This window comes from Lynx rufus, unplaced genomic scaffold, assembly GCF_022079265.1.
Source record: "Lynx rufus isolate CCGP_SWC_20201006 ecotype Redwood Valley unplaced genomic scaffold, mLynRuf1.p SCAF_15, whole genome shotgun sequence".
NCBI lineage: Eukaryota > Metazoa > Chordata > Mammalia > Carnivora > Felidae > Lynx > Lynx rufus.
The window spans coordinates 31366338-31388235 of NW_025814829.1; the positions used below are offsets into that span (position 1 = coordinate 31366338).

Here is a 21898-nt window from a genome sequence, read left to right on the forward strand (position 1 = left end):
CACCCTCCATACTCTGTTTGGAGATGCTGGAGCTGGGAGCTGGGCACCCACGTTTCCCAGGCTCCCTGGGCAGCTGGCTTCTAGTTAGGTTCTGCCCATGGCAGGGGCCCCAGCAGGACTGCAAGGCAGGGGGAGGAGGGAAGAAGCCTCCTCCCTGCTCGCAGCTCCTGTACTTCCTGTGTGATCAGCAGTGGTCAGTTGAGCCCCACCCCCCAGAGGCCCCTTGTGGTGTTCCCCAAGCAAGCTCTGCTTGCTCTCCGGGGCACCAGCAGTAGCCCCGCTGTGCACGTGCTGGTCAGAGCACACATCCATGGCGCTCCTCACCCCCTGCGCACCCCCAAATCAGGTCCCAGCCCCAGAGCCGGGGGACAAGCCCCGGGGGTGTCTCAGATGTCTTGGCACCAGGGACGCAGCGCCTCTCCTTGGAGGTGTGAACACTAGCAGCACAGAGTGCCCCTCGAGGAAACCGGAGGCCTCCTCCAGCCTCCTTGGATGTGATAATGCCTCTCTCTGTGTTCCCATCTGTGGGAGAACTGCTGCAGCTTCTAGTTCTTTTTGTTTTTAATTATTTTTAATGTTTGTTTAATTTTGAGAGAGAGAGAGACAGAGTGTGAGCAGGGGAGGGGGGCAGAGAGAGAGGGAGACGCAGAACCTGAAGCAGGCTCCAGGCTCTGAGCTGTCAGCACAGAGTCTGAGGAGGGGCTCGAACCCACAAACCGTAAGATCATGACCTGAGCCAAAGTCTGGCGCTCAAACAACAGCCACCCAGGCGCCCCTGCTGCTTCTAGTTCTTAGTCTCTGGGCGCTCTTAACATCTTTTCCCTTTTTCAGCCTTTAACACCAATTCCCTGATTTAAATCTTCTCTTAACAATTAGTGTGGTTGTAATTTCTGTTTTCCCAACTGGACCCTCAGTGCAGCAGGGAGAGGAGCCAAGGGGGAAAAAGTTTAAGTTGAAACGGAGCAGTGCGTGGGAAGGAGAGGACTGAGTCCCCACCTGGTGTTCATAGTCTGTTTTATTCACCACAGACTGCCTGTGGGGGCTGGCTGGGGACCCTGGCTAATGTCACCTTTGCCAGTGTCACTAGCACCTTGGCTCCTCTCTCTGGAGCCTGTAAGGGCTCGTCAAGGCCTTGATTTTCTCTTGGTTCTCTTCGCTACAAGGACTGGGGGTCCCCTTCTTTCCTCCTCTCTGCTCAGTCTATTCCCATCATTCAGAGGATCTGTTGTTCCTAAAGCTTCCAGAAAACAGTAGGCACAAGGTCTGTGCAGGGGAGGAGGACACAGATTTTCACCCAAATCTGTCTTAGAAACACCCGGTCTTTGGATGAATCACCCCCTGCCCAGCTGTGGCCTGTGTGACTCACAGCCGTCGCCTGAGCCAGTTCCAGTGCTAAGCGTTTACATGCCTTATCTAACTCCCAACTGCAGGCCCATGAGGTTGGAACTATTATTACCCCTCGTTCAAAGATGAAGGACTCTGGCTCAGAGGGGTTAGGTCCTTCGTTGTTTACTCAATTAGTCTACAGAACTGTGACCAGAGCCCAAGCTGGCTGATATTCAAGCTCTGCCACCAGGGCTGGGATCCCTGCAGATTCCAGAGCAAAGGAGCCTTGGGAAGGGCTCAGAAAGCTGCCTTGGGGAGATCTCCAGGGCTCTGGAGAGAGCTCAGCACCTGGGGCTAAGAGGACTTTGCTGGCGACTGAACACAGGGAACGTGGGCAAGACACCTACTTGCACCAGGTCTTGCGCTTATCCCGGGATGAGCACTGAAAGCCCTTGAGGGTTAATGGGATAATGGTAAAGTATGACCAATGTCAGTTACCCACACCCAGTGCTGCCTCCCTACCGGGTGGGACCAGGCTCCAAGCCTGAGGGCTGAGAAGGCAATTCAGCCCTCAGGAGTACGCACCCACCCACCTCTGTTGCAACCCCAGAAGGCCCTTTTACCAAGTGCAGACATGGGATGTGTGTTTTCAATCCCAGATGACTCCTCACTCCCACAGAGCAAGTGCAATAACTTGTCTCCCCAGCTGCACATTCACATAAAGCCCCAGACTGACCGAGCAGACTGCACACTCGTGCCGCTGCCACTCACCCACATGGAGGGAGGGACTGTGCCCTCCTCCTAGCCTGCGGATCTATGCTGGACCTGGCTGTGCAATCTCCCAAAGGCCAAGCACCCTCTTCTTGTCCCATCAGCCATGCCCCCACACCAGGTGGGGTCAACCACATCAGTGCCTCTGGGAGAGGCAATTTTCCTGCCAGGACACAGCCAGGACGCGCAACATTTAAGGGCTTTGTGCTGCCTATCAAGTGGCTACACCACTTCCACCCCCTTCTCTCTGTGACTTTTTTCACACGAGACCATCGTAAGCACATGGCACTCAGAGAGACAGCTTACGGATTGTATCTCCTTATTTCCATATGCAGATGGCAGAAATTGCTCCCGAATCCAATACAACAAAGGAAGGCTGAGCTGTCGGGCTGCAGAATCTGGCCTTCAGTTTCTCAGCGTTTCTATGACGAAGCTTTCACTCCAGGAACAACTTCTGGCATTTGAGTTGCCCCAGAAGCTGAACATCTGGACCATCTTTCCTTCCATCCCATGCCTATGCTCGCCCACGGACTTGAAGCAGGGACACTGCAGGATCCCTGGCTTTCTCGGGGACACAGGGCAGAGGTGGCAAAAGTGCAACAAAACCGGTCCCACTGGTCTGTTCTGACCCCCCCCCCAAGGCTATGGAGATCCCCAGGGGGCAAGAAAGGGGCCATGGGATCCATTGGAAGCAGGAGAAATTGTCATGAAGATGCCTGCTCTGTTCCAGGGGAACCGGGCTTCTGAGAGGGACAGAGGCCCTAAAAGGGGAACAGACAGAACAGAACAGGACAAGATGGACAGAAGGCAGAAGAGAAAGAGAAGCAGCCCTTGCAGAAGGGCCTCACAGGGACGGTGAAATAAGAAACAGCAAGAGAAAGGGCAGAGAAGACGTGGCAGAGAAGTGAGCACTCAAGTACCAAAACCACGGAAGGGAGCAAGCCAGGGCTGCACCCACAGAGGGGGCCCAGAATCATTTGAAAATGACAGTGGCCGCCAGGCGCTGTGCTCTCCCTGTCCGTCAGGTGCTGTCCTAAACACTTTGCGCACATTATTTCAGTGAATCCCAACAACCCCACGGGGTAGCCACTCTTGTAATCCCGTTACACAGATGAGCAGGCTGAGGTCGAGAGAGGGTACACAGTGAGAGAGGGGCCGAGCTCAGCCTTGTCTGAAACTGGAGCCTGTGGGCTATGGCACCTGCCTGCCATCCAGCCTGCAGACCCTTCGAGGCCCTTCCTCCTCCTGGATTCTCACCAGGGAGAAGAAAACAGGGACTTGAAAGTGGGAGTCACTTTCCTTTCCCCATTCTCACCTCCCAGCCTATGTAACAGACACGTGGAAGGTAAGCTTGAGTCTCCAGGCCAGATGTCGGCCTGCACGCTCTGTCTCTATGCTGTGGACCTTCTCCTCTCCAAAGCTGGTCTCTCTGTGTCATTCTTGTACCTGGTATAGAGAGAGCAACGTGCCCCCCAGGGTGGGTGTGTGAATTAAATGAGATCTAAGGTGCACACAGCTCATGGCACCACCTGATGATCAGTGAATGTGGCCCCCCCAGGTCACCGATTCAGTGGGAAGGGCAGTCCCGCCACCCAGACCACAGGAGCTCAGACGTGGGCATGTGGACACAGAGCTGCCCAGATGAAGCCTGGCAGATGACCATCTTCGTCCTGTGAGCCCAAGAAGGGCCAAGACAGAGCCCTGCTCTGAACAGGAGAAGCTTAAATGAGCTTTCTTAGGGGCAGGAATGGAACCCCTCAGGCCTGGGTAGGCTGGTCCTCAGGTATGCGGGGAAGTCACTGCATAATGAAAGGAGGGAAGTAGAACCAGAGTGGTCTGCCTGGTGGTGGTGGAAGTTTCACTGCCCGCGCTGGCAGGATCCCCAAGTTCCCGTGCACTGCTCTCCGCTCCTCCCACCCCATTCCCAACTTGCCATGACATGTCAAAACTATTTCACCGATGGACATTTTATGCATGCTTTTTTCCTGGATAAAACAAACATGTCAACCTTACCAGATGAGTGTACTTGGTGCTTGGACTACAACTATTATCATTCATTTTGTAAGTAGGCACTGATGCTCAGAGTTTATTTGGCTGATAAATAGAGCATATTTGAACCTAAGGTATGAGCTCACAAACCCAGGTTAATTTTGCTTCCCTCCTGCCCAGCTGCCAAGAACTCAGCCACTCCTCAGTGGCTGGCTCCCAGGATTAAGCTAAATTGGCTGAAAAAGCATGAACAGGGAGCTGATGGCCCCAGTGCCCCCTCCCACTTAGGAAGAGTTCTCTTCCTGCTGCCCCTTGAAAATCAGCCAGCCAACACACGAGCCAATTAAGGCAAATTGGAAAGCAACAAGCCACCGAAGGTATTGCTCTCAGGACATATCTTTTTATATACAATGGTTGCAACAATTAGACTCTCTCCCAAGGGCACTGGGAGTGACAAGCGAGAGGCTTACAGAAGCTGTGAGCAGGGAATGAGCAAAGCACTGCTGTCCTTAAAACGAGGAGCAGACTCCCCACTGCCCGCTGGCAGGACTCACAAATCCCTGCCACAGTCCCTGCAGCAGGTGGGCAGTGCCCAGGGGAAGCCTCACTCCCTCACCAGGGTTCTGTGGCCACATGTGTGTGAGGTCCCCCCCCAGGCTGGGGTCTGGAGACTATCTGTGCCCAGGAACCCCCCGGTTCCTTCAGAGGCACTCTGCCTGGAGATCAACATCACCATCTACTGCCTTTCTTTCCCACCTTAATCCTGTGTTCTCTTTTGTCTTTTTCATATCGATTTGTCAACTTACTTTATATATTTTAGGTCTTAATTTCTTGCTGTTTACATACATTTCGAAAATCTCCCAGTTTACAGGTTGGCAAACTTTTTCTGCAAAGGGAAAAATCATAAATATTTTCTACTTTTGGAGGCCCACGATACCATCTCTGTCAAAACTGCTCAACTCCACCTTTGTAGTGCAAGAACAGCCAGACAAAACATAAGTGAAAGGGAGTGGCTGTGTTCCAATAAAACTTTATTTATAAAAGCAAGTGGTGGGCCAAATTTGAGTCAGGCCAGTTTGCTAACTGCCGTCCTAGTCCATAGTTTTGTTTTTTAATAGTTTTTTATGCTCTCTTTTGTCATACCAACATTTTTCACTTTGACATGATCAAATTTTTCTATCATTTCATGTATGGTTTGTGTTTCTGGTGTAGCCTATTTACTTTATAGGTGAGGAAACTGAAGCCCAGGAGGCGGCTTACTAAGGTCACACAGTTACTCTACACACTGTTACCCTATAAGATTGCAAGGCACCAACTTTGGGATCAGACAGCTTCAGCTTTGAATTTTGGCTCTGCAATTTATGCTTGGACAAGATATGTATATATGCACACACACACACACACACACACACGCATGCACACACACAATGTATATATAATGTATATATTATATATACACAAATAAATAAATATAAATTTATATATAAATATAAATGCTTATATTTATATATACAACTTTTATTTTTACCTGGAGTTAATTATTATCTCAATTTTTAAAAAATCAGCCTGGTTGTCCATGAACCTTTCACTATTTCATACATTCTGATACCTCTATACTATGTCCATTAATAATATATTCTATATTTCTAAATAACCAGTTCCACTTTTTCTCCCCCACAGATACCATTTCTGGAACCCTCTGTCCCCTTGCTCTCATCTGGTCTGGCTGCTTTCCAGGCTCAGGATCTCCCCGCCCCCCACCACTGTTGTGCTACAACTGCTATTTTCTCTTAGTCTCCTTCTCATTTCATAGGAGCAAACCCTACAGTGGTTCCCCAAGAAAAATGCCCTGAAAATAATATGCATCCCTGAATTCCTAAAAATGTCTTTATCTTCACTCTTGACTAATAGTTTGGATACAGAATTCTGGGATGAAATATTTTTCCAACAGAATTTTGAAAGTATGTCAGTGTTACTATTGAGATAGGTACTCTGACACCTAATCTTTTGCATGTAAACAATTACATCCTTATGACAGTTTTAATTTTTTTTAATGTTCATTTATTTTTGAGAGAGAGAGAGAGAGAGCATGAGCAGGGGAGGGACAGAGAGAGAGGGAGACACAGAATCTGAAGCAGGCTCCAGGCTCTGAGCTGTCAGCACAGAGCCTGACACGGGGCTTGAACTCATGAACGGTGGTGTGATCATGACCTGAACCAAAGTCTGACACTCAACCAACTGAGCCACCCAGGCGCCCCAAACATCCTTTGGAAGTTTTTAGGCCTTTTATTTTTAATCCCCTGAAGCTCCGGGATTTCCCAATGATATGCTTTTATGTGAGTTTTCTTTATTCAAAGAGCTGGACACTTGATGACTGGCAACCTGAGGATTTTTGCTCTTCAACTCTGAAAAGGGTCCTTACATTATCTTCTTTGACAGCTTTTCTCTCCTCAATTTTTATCTTCTTTCTTTCTGGAACTCCTATGAACCAAAATGTAGGACTGATGTTTCAATTTTATCACCCCTCCCCCTTTTTTCTTTTTGTCTTTTTACCTTTTGAAAGATTTCTTTGATTTTATCTTCCAAAATTATTATGTTTTAAATTTTCTGCTGCCCTGTGTTTTAAGGTACAAAGTTCTTGCTCATATTTTGATTATTTCTTTTATAGAATCCTACTTTATTTCAGGGATACATACATTTTATGTCCTTTGTTTGATCCCTGCATTAGCTCTGGAGTCACCTGGCTACATGAGGTAGAGATCTTAGATATCAGATCAAAACTTTAAACCACCACCCCCCCATTCCTAGTTTTAGCTGCTGTATCCCTTTCTTCCCCCTCCCTAAGGCCAGAGTTTTCCTTGAGTTTTGAGAGAAAGAGAAGGTTCCTTTCTCATCCTTGCATGTTTGCATCTGGGCTGTGGGTTTCTTCACTTTCCTACAGCATTTACCATTCCTCCATCCACCTTCCATCTGCAAAAAAATCTGTTGAAACTACTTATCTGCTACTTTCTCTTCTCTCAATTTATTTGTCCTTGTAGGTTTCTATCTTTAAAACACACACACACACACACACACACACACACACACACACACATACACACACACATTTCACTAGGTCCGACTACGCTCCTGGCAGGCCGGCTGCACTGCTGGTGACAGCGGCTGCCAAGAGGAACAAGTAGCCCATCCTGTGCGTGTGTGGTGTCCATGGGCACAAGGTGGCCTCGGGCCCTGACCAGCTCAGGGTCCACTTCGCACAGGCCTCCCCCCCGCCCCCACACCGAATGGCAGCCATGGACCAGCGCTGCCTGGACAGCAGAATCTCTGCCACCACTCAGGCTCAGGGCCATCCCACGTGATGGCCCTGCTATACCTGGACATGAGCCGGGATTGGGAGCAATGGGGCGGGATCCTGCCACGGTCACTGGACCTGCTGCTTGGCATCAGTGTGATCCACATCAGCCCCCCGAACTGCACCAAGGGGCTCTTCAGAGCAGAAGGGCACCTGCTGAAACCCATGGTGCCGCTGATCACCTACTGGCCCTATGAAACCAACGGCAAGATCACTCCACAAAGTAACGAAGATTCTGAACTAGCCCTTAGATGCAGGAGCCTGGAGTAGGGACTTCAGACACGGTCCTCCCAGAGGACCTGGGCCAAGCCAGTGGCCTGCTCCTGGAGAAGACGGTGGACATGCCAGCTAACAAGTGCCTGAGATTCCGGAAGGAGTAACCCCTCCTTGTCCCGCATGCTTCTGTCTCTGCCAAAACCCTTCTGGAACAAACCCAGACTGCCAGTCCCTGCCTCCCAGGGCTGGGCCATGAGGACTGGCCTTGCCCAGTCTAGACGCTCTTGGCTGGTGGCCACAGGGCTGCTTAGCGCCTGGGAATAAAATGTTTCCTACTGCAAAACAAAACAAAACAAAACAACACAAAACAAAACAAAACCTCTACTATCATTTCATTGGGTTTTCAAGGAGAAATGAGAAATAGATACCAATGTCCAATCCCCCATATTTAACGTAATTTATAACCTAAAGAGACCACAGGAAGCCCTTCTTAACTAATCTGGAATCCAGAAGCTGGATTTATTCCAAAAATAAATTTTTGGTTATATAAAAAAAATTCTGTAAAGACAACATATTCAAGATTAAAAGACAAATGACAAAATGGGAAGATATTTATCTGTATTTATATAAACAAAAAGTAGCTTCTAGAAATTGATCAGAAAAAAAACATTCCAATTCTTAGAACGGACAAGGATATGAAAAGAGGTCACAGAAGAGGAAAATCTAAATGACTATAAAGCATATGAAGAAAAGGCACATGTCAGTCATCATAACAGAAGTGCAAATTTAAACTACCATGAGGTACCGTTTTTTCAACTCTCAGGCAAAAATCCTGAAGTTTGACAATCTGCTTTGTTGATAAGGGTGTGGGAAACAAGCATTCTCATACATGTCTGGCAAGTTTTTGTAATGTCTTTGAATATCAGTTTCCTTATCTGTAAAATAGAGCTAATAACAATGCCCACATACTTTATAGGATTATTATAGGATGAAAAGAAAGGATTCATGTAAAGTGCCTAACACATACCTACTGCACACTCAATAAACACTGCTTATTAACATTACTAAGATATATTTGATCACATCATTATGTTTTTCTTCACTGAAGCTTCTACAGAAATCAGGAATAAATGCTGTCTTCCTACTCTCCTGCGGGATCTCCAAGGACAGAGACGATGTCTCACATTTCTGTGTCACTCTCAGATCCAGGCACAGTGCAGGACACATAGCATGTGCTCACTAAATACCTGATTTTAAAATATAAAGGTCCATTCTTAGGCTACACCTGTAATCTTGGGTTTGTGCCCCTAGTTTCTTATTTTGCTGTGGAATGACCCAGTCCCCAAGCAGGAGGGCAGAGGCCAGTGGCTAGGATGAATGACAGGAATCCAGACACCAGGTCTGTGTGCAGAGCTGGGACTCTGGGGTTGGAGTACAGAGGGCACCCCATCAGCAGACGGCCCTCTGATGGATGAGGCACATTACTCTGCGATCACTAACACTGCCAATTGCCAATGCCCAGGAAGCAACGCCTGGTCAGGGAAAGGTGCCTGGACCAGGGCAGACACCACAATGCAATCTCCCTGGATCAAGGATGGGGGAAGCTTCTGGTACCACCTGAGGACATGTCTGAATGGCAGGGGCCCTTCCTGCCTCCTGCTGGAAAGTCTGAGGGAAGGGAGGGGCCGAGGAGCACTGATGTCTAGATAGGAGGAATCTTGATGCCCTGGCCATTTCCAATCACAGTCTCTAAGCCCCAAAGATTAGATACCTCAGGCCCTTTCCACCAGATGCTCTCATTTCCTCCTTTGTTTCCCAGCAGCCCCATCTCCTCTGATAACAAAGGCAGAAGGACACAGAGAGTGATGCTAGAATCAGAGGGACCCCAAGGGCTCACCTGGCCCAGTCTTCTGTCTTCAGGTCAGTGATCTTCTAAACCATTCTCAATGCAAGCAACCATTATGCCTGGCATTATTAACAGCATGACAACTGACATTTGTTGCGTTCATGGTTGACAGAAAGCTGGGACACATGCTATCTCCTTTGGGGTCATAGCGGCCCTGCAGCCTATGTGGGGCAAAGTATTCTTATTTTGTACAAATGAAGGCACAGGCTGGGAGACGCAAGGTCCCTGGCTCTTCCAACCCCAAATGTTAGTCTCCTTCTGGAAGGTCCACAGAGTCAATTCTGTAGTTCATCATCTGATGGTCAATTTTACACACACACATATAGTTGTGTCTGCTTTTATTTAAACCCAATTTCACTTGCTCATTTCTTCACAGGCATGGAGAACAGCTGGTTACTGTCCGTTCTTCTGTACATGCTTTGCAAAGTCAAGGACAGCAAATGACTCATCCAGAAGCCTTCTCCTGGCCAGGCTGCAAACTCAAGCTCTCTCTCCCTCTCTGGTCAGCAGGGGTCTGGGGGTTGTGAGTAGGTGGATAGGGGCTCTGAGTGTTCCCAGGCAGGCGGGAGGGAAGTGGGGGGGAGGCAGGGAGGTGGGGCAGTGTGTGCTCTGGAGACGAGAACTCATCTATCTCACTGGCACAGAGAATGTTGGAGAAAGCCATACACTTCATCACATCTCCCCTCCAAGGCCTCCCTGCCAGGCCAGGGTGGAGGGACAAGCCGAGGGCGCCTGCTGAGAAGTCCCTGAATAGGCAAGGCCTGCCAGCCTCTCCAGGGGAAAGGAACTGTCAGCTCAGGCCCCTGGTGGAAACATACTTCCTTCTAAGTCTTCAGACCTGAGCTCTCCCGCAGCTTGTACCTGAGGAGCTGACGAGGCTGGTGGAGAAGAATTACAGGCCTCGTGAAATCTCTCTTCCCTGGGGGTTTAACCTTTACCTCAAGAAATGCATGGAGGTCTCAGGTCAGACAGAGAAAATAAATTTCCTGAGGTGTGTGATTTTTGGGTAACCAAGCATCAGCATCAGAGTGGCAGTGACACAGTCTTGGGGCTGGAGAGCCAAGTTCTAGTCCCTCTTGGCTGGTGGGGTTTCTGGGGGACCCTGGCTGGCCCAGACACAGACCCCATTTGGCTGCGATTTTTATAACAACGACAACAAAAGGCTAAAACCACCTGATATGACTGCTTAGAAGATATAATCGAAGGAAAGTGCTCAGAAGACAGACCTCAGAGGCCTCATGGTCTCCCTTCCTTGGTCATCCTCCTTCTGGGGACCCCCTCACCCGTTGTTCTGAGCCAGGGTCCTCCTCCCGGCCCACACCCACCTGTTATGGTCAGCCATCCTTCCCCCTTCCTCCCTCCCTCCCAGGTCATACTGCATCTCTCCCCAGTGTCTGGGCCCCCCAATTCCAATCCCAGTCTGCACCTATGCCATGCCTCCCCTAAACAATGCCCCCCAGCCGTAAGCATAATCAGCAACAGCATTACTGCCAGGTGATATGCTACCCACTCTTCGAGTGTTGTGTTTTATTTAATCCTCACAACAGCCCTGAGGTAGATACCATCACCACCAGCCCCATTTTACGGATAAGGAAACTGAGACCCGGAACGGTAGGTGGTATAGTGGAGATTCAGACATAGAAAGTTGAACCGCAGATCCTGTCCATTTGGCAATTAATTCTGCTCCTCACGGTCCCTATTTTCACTCATCCCGAAATCTCCCCTCTTCCACAAAGCAATATAGGAGGGGGTGGGGGAAGGGCCTCTTCCAGACTCAATGGGCCAGAGGGACTGACCTCTGTCCCCTGAGGGCATGCCGTCACCCCTTCCCTGTCCACAACCTTCGCTGTGCTCAAGAGATGCAAACAACCTTCAGTATTTGCAGAAGCAAAATGCAGCATGGAGGGTACAATCTACCACAAAATAAGCAAAGCATTTGAAAATCAAATAAAAATGACCTTTGCTTTAGCCACTATTTGGGATTACATGCGCCGTGACTGGTGACTCAGGATGTGGGTGACAGGCGCTTAATGATTTAATTAGAACCACAAATAGGGCTAGAAAGGAACTCACATGCCATTTTTCTTAACTTCGTGGTGTTATAGATGGGGAAACTGAGGCCCACCGAGGGGTGGGAACGTCCTTTAGGCCTGACCTCGGGACCAGCAGTTCTTCTGTGTCTCAGACCGTATCTTTTAGCAAGTAGATGGAAGGCAATAAAAGCACTTCCTAGCAATTTTTACGAAGCATACTGGCTAATGCTCACCATGCCACCCAGGTGGATCCTGTTATTTTCATTTCGCAGATGAGGAAACTAAGGCTCAAAAACATGTCAGCGCTAAGTGGAAGGAAGAGTCTGAGCGCCGAGGAAGTCCCTGACTAGCATTTCCCAGGTTCTCTCTCACCTCACGTTTGATGAACACATACTGCACCCAAGTTATGTCGGGCACCACACAGAAGGAGGGGCAGGAAGTGCCTTCTCTCTGGGAATTCACGATCCAGGAAAGCAGCAGGTGTTGAGGTGGGGGGCAGGGACTGTGTGCTGGGACAGGTATAAGAAGGCACTGAGATCAGTTTTCCATATACATTTTTCTTTTTTTTTTAATGTTTATTTATTTGAGAGAGAGAAAGAGAGAGAGAGAGAGAGAGAGAGCACGCAGGGGAGGGGCAAAGAGAGAGGAAGAGAGAATCCCAAGCTGGACTGGGGCTGGATCTGAAGACCCTCGGATCATGACCTGAGCCAAAACCAAAAGTTGGATACTTAACCAACCAAACCACCCAGATGCTCTTTTTTTTTTTAAATTTTTATTTATTTTGAAAGAGGGGGGGTAGGGGAAGAGAGAGATGGAGAGAGAGAATCCCAAGCCGCGGTCAGCCATCCCATGTGCTGTTGGCACAGAGCCAGGTACAGGCTCTGTCCCCTGAGCCATGAGATCATGACCCAAGCAGAAATCAAGAGTTAGTCCCTTAACCAACTGAGCCAACCAGACACCCCCATATACCTTATTTCTTGACCAATATCTGAGACGAGTCTGGTAGGTGTGGGCAAGGCAGCCAAGCCCAGAAGTGGTGGGAGGGGGTGCCAGGTAATCGGTGGCTGGGCAGAGCCCCCACCCCAGCTCTGAAGTGAGGCGTCTGTCCCCGCGCCCCCAGCACTGAGAAGTACAAGGCCTTTGCCCCTGCCAGGCACATGGAGAGTCTGCCCATAATGAGGCAGGCAGGCACTTACCCCGGTTTGACCCAGACTCTGCTCCCAGAGACAGCTATTTACATCAAGAACTGTTCAAGGACAGGGACAGCACAAGCAATTACTGGCAGTAAAACCCAAGCCCGGCTCTGCTCCACTCCCCCACTCTGTTTTTTATATGGTCAATAAAGTGGCTGCCGGATCCACCCTCTTGGCAGCGGAGTTTAGGTGTGAGTGTTCAGCCGGGAAACCAGCTGGCCGCACAGGGGGAGAATTGACTGTCTTCATCAGATTGTAGGTTTAATGCCCCAGCCCAGGGGCGGGCTGCTGGCTCCAGATGTGGCCTGTCTGCGGGGGCATTTTCTAAAAAGCCCCTTCAAGCTAACAAAGATGAAACTCCTACAGCCAGGCCATTCCCTCCCCTGCAGAGCCTATAAAAGAGCTATCAATGTGTCTGGTCCCAGGGACAGAACAAATAAAAAGGGCCTTCCCTGTGCTCCCTTGAAATGTCACATGAATCTATTCAGGCAGAAAGTTTTCACAGAACTACAAACAAGTCCTCCTTTCCTGGTCCGCCACCCATTGGGAGCTGTGCTCAAGCTATGATCCAGGTGTGTAATTCAGGTACATGACGAGACTGGACACTGAATGCGAACACAGACACAACAGCATGTAGCACAGACGCACAAATGCAACACGGGGCCTGGAGCATCACGTGTGTTTGCGACAGCCCTGAGCTGCCTTACTCTCTAGACAGAGAAGGACGCTGAATGCCTCATGCCCATCCTCCACCCCAACTCCAGAGGGACCCATGCCGCCTTCATGCTGGACTGCTCTCCCTTCCCCCATGCCCATTTCCACTGGTTCAAATCCCACCTCTTCTGCAAAGGCCTGCAATGCCACTTCTTCCAGGAAGCCTTCCTTGAGTCTCCCAGCCAGATCCAAACACAGCACGATCTCCATTCTGCTCTAATAATAAACAATGCTTTCTGCCCTGAAATCACTCTCTTATGCAAATATCTGAGCTCCCCCCAAAATCCATCAGGGCAGGATTCGTGTCTGATTCATTTTCCACAACCCCCTCAGGGCTAAGCACAGTGCTTGGCACACAGCAGGAGCCCAGCGTCTCCTGACTGAATGAACACAACATTCTCCTATACACACACGTGAAAAGACACATGAGGGTGGCAGGTAGGTTTCTTCAGTTTCCCTCCCTTGTTTCACTCCTTTTCCTGCTCACCTAGGTGGAAGTTCTTGTTTTTTCCCCTCAGTAAATCATTTATATCAAATGTATGCATTGGGTGGTAGCTGGCATCAGGAAAAAGGCAGATTACTGTCCAAGAGTCAGGTATTCTCTTCTCAAGACTGGAAAAATAAGGCATCTGCTCCCTTGGAAGGACCCAAAGGTTCGCTGTGGCCCTTTGGAGAAAGAGCGGGGCTCTTGAGAGGAGGGTGGAGTTGGAAAAGGTTGGAGGGGGGTGGGGGGAGCTGTGGCTGGCTGGAATCCAAGAGAAGGGCCTCCCTAACCAACACGGCACTCAGGAGGCGGGCTCTGCGTGTACAGTGACATGAGAAGGCATTCGGCCAGCTATGTGCTCCAAAGAGTTGACACGGAGACCACAGTTACCCTGGAGCTGATAGGAGTTGCACAGCCATGCCCTTGCCGTGAGGCACAGTCCAAAGGCCTCTGTCCCCAGCACCAAACCCAGAGGAGACATCCCGTGTGAGGACTGGAGAGGCTTCCTCCACTCAGAAACTGCCCCTGGGAATCCTGAGCCCCCGAAATGGAACATCTCTTCTGTGCCTGCATGTTTAATGACACAGTGACCAACGCTAGAGCTTCCATTTACACAGTTACATCTCATAAGCAACTTTCATAGTTACAGCCTCCATGACCTGACCGTTGAAATATGCTGGCCGCTCTCGGACTATGCGCAGCTCTTTCACTCCGGCAATTACTGGACCAATCCACCAAGGGAGAAGGGTTACCTCCCATTCTCCCAGGCACTCACCCAGACACAGTCTGAAATCGGGGGGGGATCTGAACTGGGTCACATTCGCTTCTGCGAAGGTTTCCTGCAAAGTTAGAACCTCTGGTCCTATTGCAACACTTAGATTCCTAATTCCAAAATGGAAAGTCTCTGTCTGGCTATGTTAGTCTCCAAACGCCTCCCACCATCACGATTCTCAGTCACCCAGGAGGGAGGATGAGGGTGGAGGAGGAATTTGTATTTGAGGCCCACGGCCAGGGGCTGGAGTAGTGCCTGGCAGGGGTGTGTGGACTAAAGATACTCTGGTACTTCTCATGCTTTTATACATGGGGAATAAAGGTGTAAATAACCCAAAATGATAAGGTGCATCCACTTTGTGAGTCCTGCCAAGTCAAGGTTGTAGATTCAAATTCTAGCAGCTCATTTGACTCAGATATCCCACACCCCACCTCGTTGTGGCCATGATCCTACACAGCCATCTTACAAGTGCACAGGCAGCTGGAGAAAAGAGTGGGAGACTGTTCTGGGTTGAATCGTGTCCTGAAAGATGCATCTGCCTAAGTCCTACCACTTTGTACCTCAGAATGTGGCCTTGTTTGGAAGCAGGATGGCAGCAGATGTAATTAGTCAAGATGAGATCATGCTGGAGTAGAGTGGGCCCCTAATCCAATATGACAGGTGTCCTTATAAAAAGGGGACATTTGGACACAGAGATAGATATGAACACAGGGAGAATGCCATATGAGGATAAGGCAGAGATCAGGGTGACACAGCAGAAGCCAAGGAACACCAAAGAATTCCACGAACCATCAAAACCAGGAGAGAGGCCTGCAACACTTTCTCCCTCACAGCCCTCAGAAGGCACCAGCCCCACTGACACCTTAATCTTGGACTTCTTGCCTCCAAGACAGTGAGACAATACATTTCTGTTCTTTAAGTCACCCAAGCTGTGGTACTTTATAATGGCACCCTGAGAAAATGAACATAGAGACCTGAGACAGACTACCTGTGCTGGTGGTGATATCATGAAGCTAAGTTAACCAAGAGTCAGACTCCTATTAGTTTAAGAAACATATATAAAGAAAGCTACAGATGGATGGATGGATGGATGGATGGATGGAGGGATGGATGGGTAGATAGACAGGTAGTGATGGATGGATGGAGAGATTGACAGATGGACAAATAGATGATGGATGGATGGATGGATGGATGGATGGGTAGGTAGACAGACAGGTTGTGATAGATGGAAGGATAGATCAATAGATGGACAGATAGATGATGGGTGAGTAGATTGATGGATAGATGGATGGATGGATAACGGATACATAGGCATACAGATCGATGATGGATGGATGGATAAATGGGTAGGCAGATGATAGATAAATAGATAGAGTGACAGATGGATAGATAATGTATAAATAGATCTGACTGCTGTGCGGACATGGTGCCTGGGTCCCCCCCAGCCTAGCAGCCTTCCCATACAGGGCTGGAGGGAGTGGTTGGGTGGCTGTCTGGGTGGCATAGGAGAAGCATAGGAGAAGCATCACACAAGGAGACAATAAAATCCATACTGTACAATCACTATGTCAATTAGACCTCCTGAACACCCTTATCCTTATCCCCATTTTACAGAATAGGAAGATGAAGCTAGAGCAGTTAAGTCATTAACCTAACACCACCAGGCTAGTAAGTGGCAGGGCTGGGATTCATAATGAGATCTGCCTATCCTCAAACACAGGTCCTTTTGTCACAGCTGCTGCTTTGCACAAACCCTTCCCTCAATGATCCCATGTTCAAATAAAGGAGGTCAATAGACCCAACCAAAGAGTTAGACCAACTTAGAGGGGGAAGTATTTTTATTCCCTATAATCCAGGCCAGCCCATCCTCACCAGTCAGGGGACATATCATGAGGCCCCTGCCCTCTGATCCATGATTCTAACCTGGTTCCCTTCAAAGTACTGGCTCTAACCACTGGCCTCATGCTGCCTCATGCTGCGTATCTAGCTTCTCCTGGATTCTGCTGTCCTGTGGAGGTTCTGGCTCAGTCTGCCTTTCTGGCCCCAGAATCCCCCCTTTCTTTTGGCTCCTCTAATTCCTGGCCCATGGAACTCACCCTTGGTCCACTCTTAGCCAAGCTAGCCTTAAGCATTGGTTTTTTGGGGCTGGCCAGCCCCAGCCCCTCCATGGGGGAGGGACAGGAGGCCAGACACCATGGCTGATACAAATGCAATCATACTTGCATGTCAGAAATCTTGCTGGGCAATCACACTGGAGACCTGCTAAGATGTATGTAAATGTCTTGGAGACTTGTGGAGCTTTGCGGGGGGCTGGTGGAGGTCCCCTCTTCAGAGGCCCAGGCCTGGTGGTTCCCTTTCCTGTCCCTAAATTGAACTCCCATTCCCAGGACTTGGCCTGACAGAGCACATTAGCTGTAACCCTAGGCCTACAGAACCTGGCTCATATCTCACTTGGCCCTTTCTATACTGCTCTCAGAGATTCCCAACCATGCCAGATGCTGTGGCCTCTGAGATGCCTTCATGCTGTTTCTCTGTCTGAGAGAAACCTCAGCCTCCTCCTGAGGCCTTTCCTCCTCCGCTTTGCCTAGCCAGTCCCTACTCTTCCCTCAGGTCTCAGCTCAGATGGCACCTCCTCTAGATTCACCCTACACCTGGGTTGGGTGACTGTCTGTTATGTCATCTTTATTGTCTGGTAATACTCATCAGGGCCCTCCTTAAGTTCCAGGGTGATGCACTCATCTGAGGTCCTCACCAACTTGTGATCTGGACAGGCAGGACCTTTGCCTGCCTTGTTCACACCGAACCTTTAGGGCCAGCACCCAGTAGGGGAAGGATAAACAACTGTGAAGGAGTGTAAGACCAAGGCCACAAATGGGGCATTTGTGACTTTCAGAGGCCAAGTAAGTTTCTCCAGAGGAAGCCCCTGGGCCCCTGGCCTAGAAGGTGTCCCCACAAATGTTGTCCATCAGGGCAGAAGGGCAGCTTCTCAAGACCACCGTGGGCCCCAACGGGACTCAAAGCCCACAGGACCCACCCCTAACAGTGAGCCAGGAGTCTACTCTCTGAGCTCAAAGCTCGTCCCTGGAATACCATGAAGTCTAGTAAAGAGCACAAACCAGCATGAAGCAGGCACAAGAAAACTCCACCATTCAAACCAGCAATGTTAAGTCTCCAGCAACCATGAAAGGAACATGGTCATGCTATGTCAACTATGAACAATATTTGCTTGTCCTTAAGACTACAACTCACAATTTGGGGAACCTGGGTGGCTCAGTCAGTTAAGCGTCTGACTCTTGATTTTGGCTCAGGTCATGATCTCACAGTTCATGAGTTCGAGCGCCACTTCGGGCTTTGTGCTGACAGCACAGCACAGAACTTGTTTGGGATTCTCTCCCTCTCTCTCTATCCCTCCCCTGCTCACACTCTCTCTTTCTCTCTCAAAATAAACAAACTGAAAAAAAATTTTTAAAAGACTACAACTCACAAAAATAGCACTTCCATGAGCTAAATGTAAAACCAAGGCCAGGGGCGTTCAGCCCATGTGAAATTTTCACATCAAGTCAATACCTCTTCAGGATCTGTTTCCTGATACCTCCTGATACTTGAAAGAAGTTTGACTGGCTAAGGGCTGAGAGAGAAACTTGAAACAGAGAGCCCAGGCCTACCTGGAACTTCATAACAGGAGGAAGAAGGAGAAAGAGGAGGAGGAGGAAGAAGGTGGGCAGGAGGGGGATGCAAAGAAGAAGAAGAGGGAGGAGAAGGGGAGAGAGGCAGAGAGAGAGAGAGAGAGAGAGAGAGAGAGAGAGAGAGAGAGGAAGAAAATGAATATATGTCTTACTGTTATTTCTAGATCTGTTTGGCCTGGTCTATCCTTTGCAGTACGGCAAGGGAAACTTTGATCCTGGATCTATTTTGTTTTGATTTTTCTCTTGGCCACCTTGGCTGTCCATTCCTCCCACACCAAGGCTTAAGGAAGCAGGAGGCGATGCCAAAACTGCTGCAGTTCTGAAAACAGCTTCGTATTTTTGTTTTCTTGAAGCGTTTGTTCTCTATGACCCTCACAGGGCCCTGGGATTCTAGCCTGTGAACCTTAGGCCCAGGGCCAAGGGCTTGAAGAGGCTGTGAACAGTTGTGTCCTCCCTCCCATCCTGCCAGTGGCCTTCCCTTCTGCCTGGCTCCCCTGACACTTGTTCAGATAACTAATTGTGCATCCTCTCACCCCACCTTCTCCATCAGGGGGGTGTTATTGTGTGGGCAACATTCCTTTAGTTTGGGTTCGCTCTTGTGTTTGCCAATTTATTCACCTTTAAAAATGATTTCTCCATCTTGGTTCAAAAACCAATGGACTCAAATACACTTTCTTTAGACTGTATACAACCCACAAGATAAATGATAACATTAGCAAATAGATGAGAACAGAGGAAAATAAGGTAATAAATGAGATGCAGTTAAAAGCTGACTGGAAGGTTTTAACATGCCAATCGGGTTCTGAGTCTCCTAGAGGCCAAAGCAAAGATGGCAATATGATCAGACACAACTGGGAGTGCCCAGTGCCTCACAAAGAGATCATTAAGTGTTGAAATAATGCATTCAGCATGAAAGATGTGGTTTAACTCTGGCCTGGAGGAATGTCGTTGGCTCTCTCCTTTCTTCCATAAATGTTAAATGAGCATCTTCTAATTGCCCTGACCTGTAGGCTCTGGGGATAAAATATGTATCAAGCCTGTGATCCCACTCCTGCTCTCCATAAAGAAAGAGATTTGCCTTTTTAATTGAGTTTGGCTTTGGGTGGTGAATTTTTGCCCAGAGGTGTGGAGAGCTAGGGAAGTGGTTGTGGAAAAGAACAGACCTTCTGGTTACCTTTTCAATTTTCTCAGCCTGCAATACCCAATCCTTCATTCGCTGCCCAGAGATGTCCTCATTCTTCACTGTCCAACTCAAATGCCACCTCCTCCAGGAAACCCTCCAATACATTGTCAGCCTGAATTAATTGTTCCCATAGCACATGACAAGTGATTTAACTTAGCACTTATTTCATTTTTCCTTCTGGCATAGACTTTTCTGCCTTTCCCCCTGGCCTTATTCATGTCTGTATTTTCAGGGTACAGCCCAGTCCCAGTCAACATAGGCAGTAATCAATAATACATTTCCTTGTGTTGTATTAAAGATCATTTATTTTCATGAAATGGTAAGTTCAGAAGTCAGATACACAGCAGTTAATTTCATTCAGGACCGAGGCAGCTCTGAGCTGAGTGAAGTTAGCAGGAATTCAGCATCAACAAATCAGGCCCGAGTGCCAAGAGCCTCCACAACCTAGAAGGACTCACACATTCTCCTGCCACTCAGGAGGGTGGCTTCTCAAGTTTTCCCTAACCAAAGGGTGTGAGTATTGATATTTTTCTCCAACCTACTGACCTATACTGCATGCACTGCTTCCACTGTGAGAAGCAAGTGACAGCGAGGCCTTGTCTTGTCTAAGGTGTGGAAGGCGGGGCACAAAGGTCACAGAAAGAGCTCTGGCTGTGGCAAGTGGATGTAATTCCAAGTCTTTGTGTAATGGCTAATGGTGGCATGCATGGCTGTGTGTGTGGCTAATGGCCGAGGGCACATCACTTAACTTCTCTGAAGCTGTTTCTACAATTGTCCATAAGGAGAGTAAAACCTAACTCGCCCAATTTTTTTTAAGTTTATTTATTTTGAGAGAGAGAGAGAGAGAGAGAGAGAGAGTGTGTGTGTGTGTGTGTGTGTGCAGGAGCGGGGGAGGAGCAGAGACAGAGGGAGAGAGCGAATCTCAAGCAGGCTCTGCACTGTCAGCACAGAGCCTGACTTGGAGCTCGAACTCACGAACCCATGAACCGTGAGATCACAATCTGAGCCGAAATCAAGAGTCAGACGCTTAACTGACTAAGCCTCCCATGCTCCCCTATTTATTGCCCAATTTTATAAAGTATGAATGTTATAAGGTAGGTGAAAGGGTTTATAATAAAACCCAGCCTGGGATTGTGCTTGTTAAATATTTTCATCCTCTCTGTTTTTTTTTTTTTTTTTTTCCTTTACTTAGTTTTGGAGGCCTCTGCTGCTTACTGGCCATGTGACTTTATGCAAATTGCTCAACTCAAAACTCATCAGTGAAATGGGCCACCAAGGACTAAATGCAATTACACATGTACTGAGCTTGCCGCATCCATACCAGGGGTCAGAATATACATGTTTATTACAGGGGTCCATATGTGCAGCATAATTCATGAATTAGGTCTCAATTCATCCATTTATTCATTCATCCACTCAAACAGATGGCCCATAGCTCTTGTGTACGACTCACTGTGCTACATACAGGAAACACAGAGGATCATGACACCATCCCTGCCCTCGAAGGGGGTGAGGTCTATATCCTTTTTGTCTTTTTTTTTAAGTTGATTTATTTGTTTTGAGAGTGGGGTGGGGAGGGGCAGAGAGAGAAGGAAAGACAGAGAATCCCAATCAGGCTCCACGCTGTCAGCACAGAGCCCAACACGAGGCTCAATCTCACAAACCGTGAGATCATGACCGGAGTCAAAACCTGACCTAACCCCCAGGTGCCCCTCCTTTTTGTCTTTATCTTGTACGTATTCCACCCTCCTCTGAATGCCCTTTGTCTCTCCTGGGTGTCTCCTCTGGAGGGAACAACCCGGATGATAAGCAGCAAGCTTAGGTAGTACCTGATTTATGCAGTACCTGTGTGAAGCTGATGTATAACCCCCTTTGCCCCTCGCTAGTGCACTAAGGGGAGTCCTCCCTGGAATGTTCTGGGACAGAGGGCTGGTTCCCAAAGAGACAATCCATGGCAATGTCTGATCAGCACAGACTCTCTGTTGGAGGTCTGTGTTGGTTCTAGAGGGAGAGCATAGGGGCCAGACCTCAGAGAAGGCTTCATTCAGGTCAAGTCTACATGAAAGATCTGCTTCCACGGCGAGGCTGGAAGCAGCAAGACAGGTGATGATTCAGGGAAAGTTCTGGAAATAGAACCCCCCAGCTCTTCTCCATTAGGGGCAAGCACAAGCTTCCACCCACTCTGACAGGCCTGGGGACCATTTCGGGAAGAACCAGTGTGCTGCCTGCACCAGATGACTCATGCCCAGGCACTGAGTGTGCCTCTGGTCACT

The 21898-nt window shown here is 48.8% G+C and overlaps 2 pseudogenes; one reads left to right on the plus strand and one right to left on the minus strand.

The window, feature by feature from the left end:
- The window catches only part of LOC124509841 (potassium voltage-gated channel subfamily H member 1-like), a 132569-nt pseudogene that overhangs the window by 24431 nt on the left and 86240 nt on the right, over positions 1 to 21898 (minus strand).
- LOC124510092 (methyltransferase-like 26) lies at positions 7380 to 7818 on the plus strand (annotated as a pseudogene).